This window comes from Orbicella faveolata, unplaced genomic scaffold, assembly GCF_042242905.1.
Source record: "Orbicella faveolata isolate gen_17 unplaced genomic scaffold, um_ofav_v1 contig_25, whole genome shotgun sequence".
In the NCBI taxonomy this organism is placed as follows: domain Eukaryota; kingdom Metazoa; phylum Cnidaria; class Anthozoa; order Scleractinia; family Merulinidae; genus Orbicella; species Orbicella faveolata.
This window is the reverse complement of record NW_028301553.1, coordinates 21937997-21951521: the sequence shown is the minus strand read 5'-3', so window position 1 is coordinate 21951521 and position 13525 is coordinate 21937997. Positions and strand designations below refer to the sequence as shown.

Here is a 13525-nt window from a genome sequence, read left to right as displayed (position 1 = left end):
AAGACAGAGCTTTATCAGTTAGTAAATTACTCCCAGGGCATTATAGTTTAGAAAGATTGGCAAAAGAAATAGACGGTCTGTTCGCCAAATATCAATATAAAGAGTTACAAACAGCAATAAACCAACCTGTTGGCCAGCTTGTAATCAGAAATTTTGGGGCTGGGGCAAAACCAATTGAACTTGATCGCGATTTAGCCAATTTGCTTGGTATTGGGAGAAAGTTGCCGTCTATAACATTCGTAAAAAGGCTTACAACTCCAACGACATATTTTATTCATTGTAATTTGATCGACACGGAACGGAATCTGTTCAATGGCAAAAGGTCAGATGTATTAGCCTTGTTTGATGTGAAAGGGAAGCCTTATGAAAAGGTAAGCTACCAGGCTTCTCCGCAACAGGTTTTGCGAGACTGCTCTACACACGAGTTCATAAATAGCATCACCATTAGCGTGAAAGATGAAAATGGCGAACTCTTTGATTTCAAGGGCCTGCCGCTTCTTTTTGAATTAGAGTTAAATTAAATTTCTATATATACGCCATGTCTTCGGCAAATCTGTTGCCACCAAGCGCGCCGCCTGCCGAGCGTCTCTATCCAGTGGTGGCGGAGCCTTCTCAAAATTTCCGCTTGCAGAAGGTCAACGAGATTTCCAACACTTTGGCCGGTGAGGTCCACCACTATCGCCTCGTTGCCAAAAAATACAAACGCGCGAGAAAGTTCGTTAATTGGGGCGCTGCCGGCTCCAGCGTTCTCTCGGCAGCGTTTTCCAGCGCAAGTTTTGGCTCCGCTCTATCTGTGGTTGGTCTGCCGGCAGCAGTTCCTCTTGGCGGCGCTGGTGGATGTTTCGCTCTTGTTTCGTCGGGGCTGATAATCGCTAGCAAAAAGCTCGACTCGAAAATTAAGAAACATCAAGAGATCACCACGCTCGCCGTTGCCAAGCGGGATACCGTCAACAGACTGCTCTCCAACGCTTTGAATAACAACGAAGTGTCTTCCCACGAGTTCGACACTATCCTTTCAGAGTTTCAGCAGTATAACTTTCTGAAAGATCAGGTCCGAGCAAGGATGCTTCGCCAACCATCGAAGAGAGGGCTTGCCGAGCTAGGTTGATGTCAAGAAAATGGAGGAAGACATCCGCGGCAGAGTTGAAGCGGAGATGATAAAAAAATCACGAACCCTCCCGCTTCGAACTGACTTTTAGAAACAGACGGTTTTGTTTGCATGTTATAAAAACATGATTGCCTGCTTCCACTTGGTTGCGTTTCTTGTGAATGAATATTTCACACCTGAGTGGCAAAAGGAGGCTCGTGATATTACGCGCGAGGTCGTTGCTGCTATGCTTGAGGCGGATGAGGTTTTTTACTAACGCTCCTCGCCAAAAAGGAACCACTCGTGCCAATCATAACCATCCCAGGAGCATACTTCTAAAAAATTCTTGCACTCAGGGGTGGCTTCTATGAGAGGTATTAACTCCATCGGAGGGTTTAGAGTCGCTTTATGAAGAGTTCCACTTTTGTAACAGGGGAAACAACATCCCTCGAAACGGCAGTTCGCAGATTCAAAGCAAATTACCATCGGCACAATCTGCTGCCTGTGTTGGCAGAAAGGCAGTTTTGAAATATGCCCGTGAACCTTATCCCAACCCAGTTTTGAAATATGCTCGTGTGCCTTATCCCAACCCATTTCCTTTCTTTCCTTAATTTTTATCGCGATATACTCCTTGAGAATCATCTCACGAAGCTCTGGAGGGAGATTTTGGATGGCCTCGGAAAGTCCGCAGCTTTCTTTCCGGCCCCGCATCAGCCACTCGCACTTGTTTGGCGCTCGAGTCATCGCGGCTCGGGCGGTATAATAGCGGGCTCGCTTGTTTTCAATTGGTATCCCTGTTGTTGTAAGTAGTATAGGGGGAGTCAAACAAATACTGTTTCAAAGAGGGAGCTGAATTTCACCGTTTTGCAGCCCTCACCTTCAACCGGCCCGAGCTTGTGAGGGTCGGACTTGAAGGTGAGGGCTGCGATAAGGTGAAATAAAGCTCCCTCTGCGAAACGGTATTTGTTTGACTCCCCCTATACTACTCCTAATAAGGAAAACCGGTACCTAATAAGGAAAGAAATGACAATGGATATGAATGAAAATAAACAGACTTAAAATCTGCTGAAAAAAAAAACATATAAATGGCTAGAAGAAAATAAGTTTCTCACTGCCAACATTTTCATTAAGTCCTGGTTGCAAATCACGAATCAATAATGTTTCTTTAATTTTACAGTGCACATCAGATCGTCCGGTGGCTAAAATGTCAAAGTGATCCCATTTTATTCTGTGGCCTGTCAGGGTCATATGGTCTGCCACGGCAAAAGCGTGGTTAGCACTCGTCAGCGCTTTAGCTTTAAAATGCCCCGTTTTCCTGCCATGCAACCGACGTTTTGTTTTTCCAATGTAAAAGGCATTGCAATCCCAACAGCCAGCCTTGTACACAACCTTCGACGTAAGGGAACGGCTGAGTCTGTCCTTATAGGGGAAAAAAGTCTTAATTCGACTAACGTTTCGGAAAATAATTTTAAGACTAAAACAATCATAGAACCTGTGGATACATGATTTGAGCTGTTGTGTGACAATTTTACTTTGAATTCCTAGATAAGGTAAAACTATGAAAAATTCTTTTGGGGGGGACAGTAGTGATGGGGTCTTTAGGTTTGTTGTGTTTGTTCACAACATCGTTCGTGTTAATGGAACAAAATCGAACAAAAATCCAATCGAACTCAATCGAACGATTGGTGTTCGATTGGGTTCGGCAATCGAACGAAACCGAACATCTATTTTGCTATGAGTTCGATTTTCGAACCAATCGAGCAAAATCGAACAAATCGAACCAATCCGATGCAATTTTGTTCGGACGGTATCTCTTGACGCCGGAAACTAGTGAAAACACGTAGGGTATAGTCACTATCAGACTTTATGGGAATGGGAATAAAGAAAAATAACTTCATACTGAATGTCAACGTTCAAACAAAACAAAACAAAACAAAGTCAATGTCAACGACTCTTACTCCTGGGTGTACTGTGGGTGTTGAAAGGAAGTGGCTTATATGGCTATCTTCGATGTGACTGTAAACAGACAGAAATCGTACCATTTCAATAACTGCAACACAGGCAGTTGTGTTTAAAATTATAATCGAACGATCGATCGTGTTCGATCGGCAAAATTTTATTGTGAGTTCGACTATGTTCGATTGAGTTCGGCAATCAAACGAGTGGTGTTCGATTATATTAGCTTCGATTACCGAACTGTTCGATTAGATACCCCGGATGTAGGTAATAGTACCACGGGGGTACCCATTACGTGACAAAAGCTTCTTGAGATCGTCCAAAGCAGACTGTAACAGACTGGGTGACGAACAGATGCGAAGACACCGATATGTAAGGGTGCGGGGATTAGGTTAACTTTGTACTTCCGAGGTGTAAAAGAATCCCACTGAGTGTAGAGTTCAGTGAAAGTTTTCTTTCGGTGAATGGAAGTCGAAAAGGAATTGTTAGGATGGCATTTCACGAGGACATCAAGAAAGGGCATCTCTTGGTTCTGTTCAAATTCAATGGTGAATTTAATGTTTTGATGTCGGCTATTGAGATATTGAAGAAATTGCAGAGCGGTGTCCTTATTATTAAATAACGTAAGGTGTCATCAACATATCTAAACCAGATGGAAGGACGAGCATTGTTATTCAACACCCAGTTCTGTTCAAAAGAGCACATGAAAATATTGGCGAGAACCGGCCCTAAAGGAGATCCCATGGCAACTCCATCGATTTGGTCGTTGGCCATCAAACAAAAAATGGCTCCTCTGAGTGGCAAATAAAAGTAAATCTTTCAGAACAAAGCGCGGTAACTTTGGGGGATTGGCCAAGGCATATAATTTGTCCAGACAGATCTGTATTGTCTCATCAAGCGGAACGTTGGTGAATAGTGAGCTGACATCAAAAGAGCACATAAATTCACCGTTGTGGTTGTATGTCTTGGCCCATTCGGCGAAACTAAAAGAGTCCTTTACTGTAAACTGGTTTGTGGAGATAGGTTGGAGTATACGTACAAGATAGGATGCGAGATTGTAGTTGTAAGTGTTAACGGAGGAAACAATAGGGCGAAACGGGCAAACAGATTTATGAACCTTGGAAAGACCATAGAGGACGCCATGAGTGGAACCAGATGGCAGTATTGTGCGAAGTGTATCATCATCAATGATACCATCCCTCCTTAGTTTACGGAGATAAACTTAGGTTTGTGGGTAGACGTTGGGTTTTGTGTAAGTTTTTTAAATTTAGTTTTATCAGAGACCAGTTGCTTTATTTTGTTAATGTAATCAAGCTTGTTTACGATGACAATTCCATTACCCTTGTCTGGTTTCGTTATTATGATGCTGTCATCTTTACGTAAATCATTTAAAAGTGTCCACTCCTCTCTGCTTAGAATGCGTCTCTGTTTAGGGAAGTCATATGCATAGATGTAACTGTAGGAGATATTTTTGAGTTGACTCTTCAACCGGTCCTGGTTTTCACTTCTCAAAGATGGCCCAAATCTACGAAGATCCCGGAAAAGCAGCTCAAAAGAGAGGCCCTGTTAGGGGGGGTACCCATATCCCCTGTCTGAAATTCGTCACCAGCCATGTCGGCATTTCGCAAGATTCCTATGTCGCCTGTCGGAATTTCGTCTCAGAGGATTGGTGTCAGGAAATTTGACCTTTTTCGATTAAAACGAAGCTACATGTATAACACATCGAAATACCTTTGTTTATTACAAAAACGCCGACACAGTGCTCTCAAGTCTCACGCATTGGGCATGAGACTCACGCAAACGAATTCAATCTTGCGCTCTCACGCTGAAACGATTATTTCTCACGCATTGAAGGTTCCTTGCTATTTTAGTCAAGTACATATATAATTAAGTATCTCTTTGAATATAATTTACTCCTTGTATGCTTTGCACTTGCTTCGACCACTTTTCAGCAGTAGGAATTCTTATGCAGAGTCAGCATTTCTCCCGTCAGTGGGTTTAATGGTTACTTTATGGATACTTTTAAAGCATCATATTTCGACTCAGAATGAAGGAAAAGACTTCTTAGCTACTTCAATTTTTCAAAATCTTCTAAGGGGCTGGCGGCATCCTTTCTAAGGGCTTGGGCATGCTTTCGAGCGCTGAAGTTGCTAACCTCCTAGGGGATGTGGGGACATGCTCCCCCCAGGAACTTTTGAAATTTAGACACTTGGAATTGCTATTTTCAGCCATTTTCCAGTCAGTACTTGGACCTAATGTACAATTGAACCTATGACCTTTTTTTTTCCATGTTTATGTTTAAGAACCGTTCTTTAACTCAAAATCTCAACGGCCTCAATCAGATAATCTCTCCTATCTATATTCTTCCTTTGAATTTGGCGTAACCCTTATCTTCTGCTGAAGACGACAAGACCTTGGCAGCTTTCCCCTGTCTCTCTTTTCCTTCCATAATGCAATTTGTTGATAATACAGCTTCATATTCTTCTACTGGTGACCCACTAATAAAAATATGAAGCAGACGGTCGAAGATCTCTTTCCTTTTTCCTTAAGCGTGCTTTTAGGCGTTTGAGGGCACTGCTCACTAAGCTGAGAGTGAGAAAAAATACTCAGAATTGACGGACTCGATTTATTGGACGTGAACGTTTTAGCGTATATAAGAAAGCCTGAGTTTCACGACCCGTCGACATCGCGCGTGAGAGAGGAAAACACATTTAAACTCTGGAAATGCGTCTTCACTTCGACTCAGACGTTTAAAACAATCGATTCATTCTCAGTTCCGAAATTCGTTGTCGGTCTATCTTGCCATTGGTGTCGCTTTCTCTATTTCCCTGGAGTAGTCTGTCGTTCGTCGCCAATTCATAGCTCTCATGTCGCCTTTTCAAGGCCATGTCGCTTGTCGGAATTTGCCCCTAACAGGGTCTCAAAAGAACATTTAACATCATATGTATCCACCTCCTTCGGCGGCAGACAGAACCGCAATCCTCTTGCCAAAACTTTTTTCTCGACCTCGGACAAAACACGATGTGAATAATTAGAGATAATATCATCGCTATTTAGGTTCGACAACAGCGGAATTCCATATTTTCGTTTCAAGATATTAAACTTCCTGTCAAGTTTCAGTGAAGTGCAATATTTGAATTTTGATGCCTTGGCTTCAATAGCAGAACAGATGACATACTTGACATACTTTATATTCTGTATGGTCATTATCATATAACCATGCCCAAATATCCTTATATTGAGCATTCTAAACTTTCATGCGTATGCGTTATGGTATGATGCACCGCGCGCTTCATATGCTGATTTTGTAACCAGGGTTCTCGCGGCCAATGACGGAACCAAAATGGCGGCTCTAGGTGGCATTGCTGGGTCAGAGAATCGACTCATATCATTTTTTGAACGGACAAAAGCGCTACTTGCCGAAACAGAACAATGCATTTATGTATTTTCATCTGCTGGGGACTGGGACAGAATAGAAGTGTTACACGAAAGGCTTTCAGAGGCTGGGGAAACTGTTTTTATTTTGAAAGAGAGAGCTCCCGACCTCATCAGTTCGGATCGTGGTTTAGAAATGGCATATTTTCATAGCAACATGGATGAGCTGTCCACACACTTGACAAGACTTCGGGGTTTTTTGAGAATATGGCAGATTATTTGAGTGAAGACACAGTAAATGTGCTAGCCCACCAATGCAAGAGGGAGTACATAGGTATGAGAGGTCAACCGAAACTGGAGGTTCCAAAAAGCAAATACAGTTTCTCCGCGAATTGCAGTTTCCTTGGGTCAGAATAGCGGAACTTCTCGGAATCTCCACAAAAACCCTAACTAAAAAGGCGGCCAGAGTTTCAAATCGATGACGAGGAAGAGATGAACTGGTCTTCTGCTGGAAACGGCGAACTAAGGGAAATCCTGCAAGAAATAATGCCTGTCACTCCTGGAGTTGGTCAAACCCGGACGCTAGGTGCATTACACAGAAGGGTATACGACTGCAGCGATGGAAAGTCAGAGAAATGATACGCGAGCTGGATCCAGTTGGAACAGCACTTCAGTGGAGAGGAAACATATGTAGACGAAAGTACAATGTACGATGTCCAAATGCGCTCTGGCACATCGACGGAAATCACAAAATGATACGTTGGGGTTTGTTGTACACACGGCTATTGATGGATATTCCAGGTTCATACCATATGTGTACTGTGCAGATAATAACAAATCAGATACAATACTTGACCTGTTTCAGAATGCCTGCCAATCATATGGCATACTTTCAAGAGTTTAATAGAAGTGACCACGGTCTTGAAAGCATGGGCGTGGCCCGAATGATGTTGGAGTGCCGGGGAGTCAACAGAGGAAGCATAATAACCGGAAGTTCCGTACACAATCAAAGAGTTCAACGGCTTCATAAGGATGTAGCCAGTGGTGTTCTCAAAGTTATATCGACGAATTCAACATGATGGAAACTTCTGGCCTATTAGACCCTGTCAATGAAGTTCATTTGTTATCACTTCGTCTTGTGTATTTGTAGGAAATTTACAAAATCTCTGGAAGAATTTACCAGACAATGGAATCACCATGGTCTTAGCACAGAAGGTGGTTCATCTCCTCTTCAGCTTTGAACTGGGGGCATTCTAAGAACTGGAAATGACAGTAACTCGCCATTAGATGTTATTTTAACAGAGAAAGAATTATTTTGGTACGGAGTAGTTGAAGGTGGCACTTCTGTTACAGAAGAGGATCATGAGGTAGTTGTTCCAACCAGTAACCTACCTCTGATTGGAAGTCAACTAGACCACCTTCATTCCCTAATACCCACAAGCCTAAGAAAGGACGAAAGAATCCCCAAATATGTTGCGCTTCTTGGGGTTGTTCATGCTATGCTTTCAGGAATAATCAGAACATAACTACTGTATGGGGAGTACCTTGGGGAAAAGTAACAGGTCCTTTTAGAGGACTGGCAAAAGTAATGTCAGTGCCAAAAAATGCTTGCTCAGTAGTGGAAGAAAAAGGCACAGAGATTCAGTCTGGGTTTGCTAAATTAATTTCGAGTTTAAAAATTTATGTTAAGCAAAAAGGTTTTTACATGCAATTCATACCGTACAGGGTTGAAATTCGATCGGCCATTGATTAACGAGCGCGAATTACCAACGGACGCATCAACATCGGCATGGCGTCGGGGACAGAGAGATTAGGGCGAGCGAAACTGACAATTACATACATGTCATCAAGATCGTATTTACAAATGGGACGACTATAACATCAGTTAGGCAAATACAATCTTTTAAGCATATATACACTTAAATTATCTCATGGAGCGAAGTAACTTCTGTATGGAGCGAAGTAACTTTCGTATGGAGCGAAGTGACTTTTGGTTGGGGCGAAATGACCATGCGGCGAAGTGACCGGATACCTCTCAAATAACTCATGAGTGCAACTGAAACCAATGCCGATAACTGCACTTTACCGGTGGCTGGTAGCTCTCCTGATCATGACGTGCAAAACGACACGGATGCGCAGGCAAACACGACAGAAGATTTCAAAGAACTTCACGAAAAACTGAAGAGTTTGGAGCATGAAAATGCTGCGCTAAAGGCTAAAATAGAGTGTTTGAAGCATCAGAAGGGTCTTGCAGACTCTCGCGTTTTTCAGTTGCGAAATTTTACTTCTGACGATGACATCGCCTTTTACACCGGCTTTCCTAAATTAGCTATATTTAATGCTGTATATGAATTTTTAAACACTGGAACGAATGGGGAGAACATTAGGTACTGCTTATCAAAGGAAAGAAGTGTCAGGTCCCAAAGTGTATTTTTGTGATGAGAACGAAAATGAAACCGAGAGACCAGAGGAATGTACGAACAAAGGTAGAAAAAGGAGCTTGGAAGCAAGAGAGGAGTTTTTCCTCGTACTCTGTAGACTGAGAGGGGGATCTCTCTCAGTGAGCACTGAGCAGGATATTCCTTTCCTGGATAAATTACATGTATGTTAACTTTGGTCAGGTATCTATATGGGCAAATAATGAGGTTGTTAGCTACTATGCCAAACAGCTTTGAAGACCAATACTCTTCCACCCGTCTATTCTGCTTGTTGTCTACTCTGAGTGGCTCGCTCTGAGCATGCACATGCAAATTATCTTGGACTCACTTTTCTCCCGTCTGGGTTAAACCACAATATAAGAAGAGGATAGGTAGAGTTCTGGGACTGGACTACTTGGGCTTCTTCAACAATTTATTTGGAGAAACTTCAACTGGACTTCTTCTTTTCTCGAAGGGGAAATTTCCATAACGTATTTCGAGAATTTTTGGGGTAAACGGTAAACAACCACAGACTATGCAACCTCTTCTCTAAGTGATCACCTCGTGTAGGCGACCTCTTTACCAAAATATCGCAATTTTCCAAATCAAATGCCAACAGTGCGACACTCGCTGCGCGATTTGCCGTACTTGGCGTAATAAGCCAAATCGGAGTTTCAAGAGTTAGTGCAGCATGTGTGCTTTTTTATCCTTAATTTATTCTCGTCTTTTGTTTTCGTTGTTAAAACAAAAGATGAGAATAAATTAGGGATAAAAACTGATGCACATTGCACCAATAGGCAATTTACGAGTTGCCTTTTGCCTCTGTGTCACAACGAGTCTTCGTACGAAACCGTTCATATTGTTTTCCGCCTACAGGTTCATTTTCATGTACATTAAACTCATTTTCATATCAGAAGTTTTGCACGAGGACTCGTTTTGAAACAGAGGCACTCAGAAATGGCCTATTCCTGAAACTCCGATTCTTACTGCTGTTGATTTTCTTTCCACCATAGACATCATCAGTTCTTTTGAAACCGAGAAACGTTTATCTCTTTCATTAATGTTTCGTGCATTACTGATCCCTTTCTTACTCAGTTCCTAGACGTATTATGTGCCTCCTCGTTCACTTGTCCACTCATTCTTCAGTGGACTAGATTTCTGCAACTATAAGCCTAAACAATCATGGCTAAAATGATAGTTTATTGAGTTTCAATTGTTGTGTAGAAACTTTACAAGCTACCAAGCCTAGTTGAAGGATTCCAACGAATGCGTCTTTGAAATTGTATTTGAAATTCTATCTCCTCGGTTAGAACTCTCAGGCTGCTGATGGAAATAATCCAAAGTTAGGTTGTTAACGTATTTGATAGCCAACTTCAAACTTTCGTAAAGTGATTTAACAGCGAAAAACAGAAGAGCTCTGATGAACTTGTTATAAAGTGTTCTTGCATCGTTCGGACGACTTACTGATGACCCTTACCCAGTACTATGCCAACCAGAATAAGTGACCATGAAAACCCTTCTAAAGAAAAACTAACTCAGACCATGATAGAGGCCTGGGTGGCTAGCGGCCTCAGGCCATCTAGGGTTTGTAGGTTAAGGTTAGGTTATGGACTAACATGCATGCATACCCTGAAAGTTAAGGCTTTTTCCTCATTCACCTAAAAACAATCGTGCATCTTTGCTGTAAGATATAAATCAAAGGACGTGCAGTACTCTGTTCCATTCTTATCTCATTCTCGTTCTCAGACGAAGAATGGCGCAACGGTAAGTGAGCCAGCATCACCTTCTCTAATCTCTCCAAACGTGGTCAGAAATCATAATCGAGCTTGGACGCATGCGCAAGATTAAAATTGGAACCGGGATTTTCGTAGGATGTTCGGTCACCGGCAGCTGTGACCTTTCCATTTTTATATTGCACGTGGTATCTTGGTTGTACAAGTGGGCAAAAACAAATCCTTCTTACCAACTCAGCAATGCTTCATTTCTCTTTCTAGTTTGGTGCAATTCGAAAACAGGCAAATTGTGAAGTAACTTTAAGCTGTTGGACAAGTACATGTGGTCACTAAGAAATCAGTAAGACTCCTTTGTTGTAGCTTATGAGGTTTTTTGTACAACAAAAACCCGTGTATAAAAACCTGGGTTTTTCCAAGTCAGCCTAAACAGGTTCTTGTATAAATGTATGACGAGTTCTTAAGTAAAGGGGGTCTAAATTAGGAGTGTTAACCTTACAGGTTCTTCAAATCCCTATTCTTATACGCGGGTTTTCACTGTATCACTGCATCACCGCATAAAAACACTAAGATTAACAAGAGCTGTATTACTATAGTAAAGGAAAAATAAGGTCTCATCTTTGGTATCTCTTGTTCAGTGACTTATGTCTAAAAATGGATACATATTATATAGCTATCATCTAAAGATATCATGCATCTAAGGGAGATGTTTCACAAAAAGTCTTTGGAATGAGTTCTTAATTATCCAATGTGAAATGCACTATGGGAAGAGTCAGTATAATGCACACAAAGCAATTCAAACGATCCTCATCTCACGAGGGTTGTAGCAAATTATGTACTTCAAAAACGGGGTTTTATTACTAACAACAACTAGCTTTATTTGCCTGACCATAAATACCTTCAGTGTTGTAAAAGGTTGTTTGATTTTAGCATTAGTTACTGAGTACGTAAGATCAAAATAATGCAAATTGTAAGATTTAGACATACTTACTACTTAGAATCCAAACTATTTTTACCAACGTAATGAAGATCTTCTGACATTAAAAGGATTTGTTTGACAATAGAGCCATCGTCCCTCTAAGGAGTGACTGATTATTATCTGATTGATAGCTATTGTTGCATAATCAGCATATGTAGTACTATTTATTCTGTCATCTTTAAGGCATAGTCGTAATGCAGAGTATTTGATAATTAGTATGCATTGTCCCGCAAGCCCAAATATATGCAGAGACGCTTCTGGAACTTTCTAAGATTTACATAAGTATAAAAACTTGTAGGTTTAGCTCGGCATTTCATTCATTATTAGTGTGTGTGTTCAAGCAATAAAACTTTTGCCATCCGGAGTAGTTAACATGATGTCAGGAATTTACAAACCCAGCCAAGACTAACGTCGACAACGATCACCGCCAGCTTTTCGGAAAGATAAATTCTCTCAATCCACAATGGCTGAATTGGAGCATTTACCAGCGCCGAAAGGAAACTTCACGCCGGGCCCCGAATGTTAGCAAAAGTGCTTAGATTGGGTTGAGGAATGTGAACTCCTTTTGAATGGTCCGTTAGCTTCGAAGAGCAAAGCCGTGAAAGCAAATTATGTTCTCAATTGGGCAGGAAAAACCGGAAGAACGCACATAAAGTCACTGAATCTCACCACGGAACAGACGGGAGATCCAAGCGTGTTGTTAAAAAAGTTCGTGGAGTGGACAAAGCCGAAATCCAACGCACTCGTAGCCGCATCAAACTTCCGCCGCCTAGAGCAAGGTGATCTTAGCCTTGCAGAGTACATTGACAAAGCTACTATTCTGTGCGACCAGTGTGAATATCCTCCAGAAGCCCGCGATCGACTACTTCGAGATGCAATAGTAATTGGGCTACGCTCCAAAGAGGCCTATTACAAGTGCATTGAAAAAGGCTCAGCATTGACGCTGGAAGAGGCAAAGGAAATCGCCCAGAATCAGGATGCCACAGCACACCAGTTTGGTTACATGCGACCGGAATTCAAAGGCGATCCACTACAAATGGAAGTTCATAAACTCCAAGGAAACAGGCAGACAGGAACCAAGTGGAACAGACAGCAGCCCCAAAGACCCGGTTCCAACGATCAGCCCCATAGGACAGGTACCAAGGATCAGAAACAAGTAAAGTCCAAAAGAGAAAGTTGATTCAAATGTGGAGCGAAACCGTCACATCCCAAAAGTGAGTGTCCCGCAAAGAAGGCAAAGTGCTTCAAGTGTGGGAAGGAAGGGCATTACGATTCCGTGTGCAGATCAAAGAGTAAAGATGCACGTGTCAATGAGTTACAAGTCCATTCTGCAACAGCTCCCGAGTGTGTGGACTGCGTACTGCATGAATACGAGCCAGTTTACTTCAACGCGCCTATTCATCACCTCAAGACAGTAACAGTGGAAAGTCCCAATCATCCAAAATCAGAACCTCACATCCGCCCGTTATGGATCAGCCAGGAATTTTCATCACAAATCTTCCAGATTGATTGCGAGGTTGATACCAGAGCAAGTTGTAACATTCTGCCGTTGTACAAGGCTAAAGCACTCTTCGGAGACGACTTGAAGTTGGGCAAACCAACCGTGAATCTCAAAGGCTATACTGACAGTCCAGTGGAAAACCTTGGATCCTGCATTGTGTACCTTTACCATGGTAACAAGACATTCAGAGTTTTGTGCGAAGTCGCAGACAGCAAAGGTCATATGATCCTAGGCAGGAAGCAAGCGTTAGTCATGGAATACGTCAGTTTCCCTGAGATCCAGAAACCTGCTATCCAGGCTAAGACAGATAGGTCTATCAAGACACTCGTAGAAGAGCCGGCGAAAACCACTAATGGTCCGGTAATACCAAGAGTTCAAAAATGCACTGATCCAGTGGTACCAGTGATCCACAAGCGTTCTCAAGAGAAGATCACTATTAATGGAAAGACACATTCGTTGCCTACAACTAAGGATTATTTA

At 42.1% G+C, this 13525-nt stretch overlaps 1 pseudogene; it reads left to right on the top strand.

Annotated features, from left to right (window-relative positions):
- Positions 1-309: 309 nt before the first annotated feature.
- LOC149109457 (uncharacterized) lies at positions 310-1199 on the top strand (annotated as a pseudogene).
- The last annotated feature ends 12326 nt before the right edge of the window (positions 1200-13525 follow it).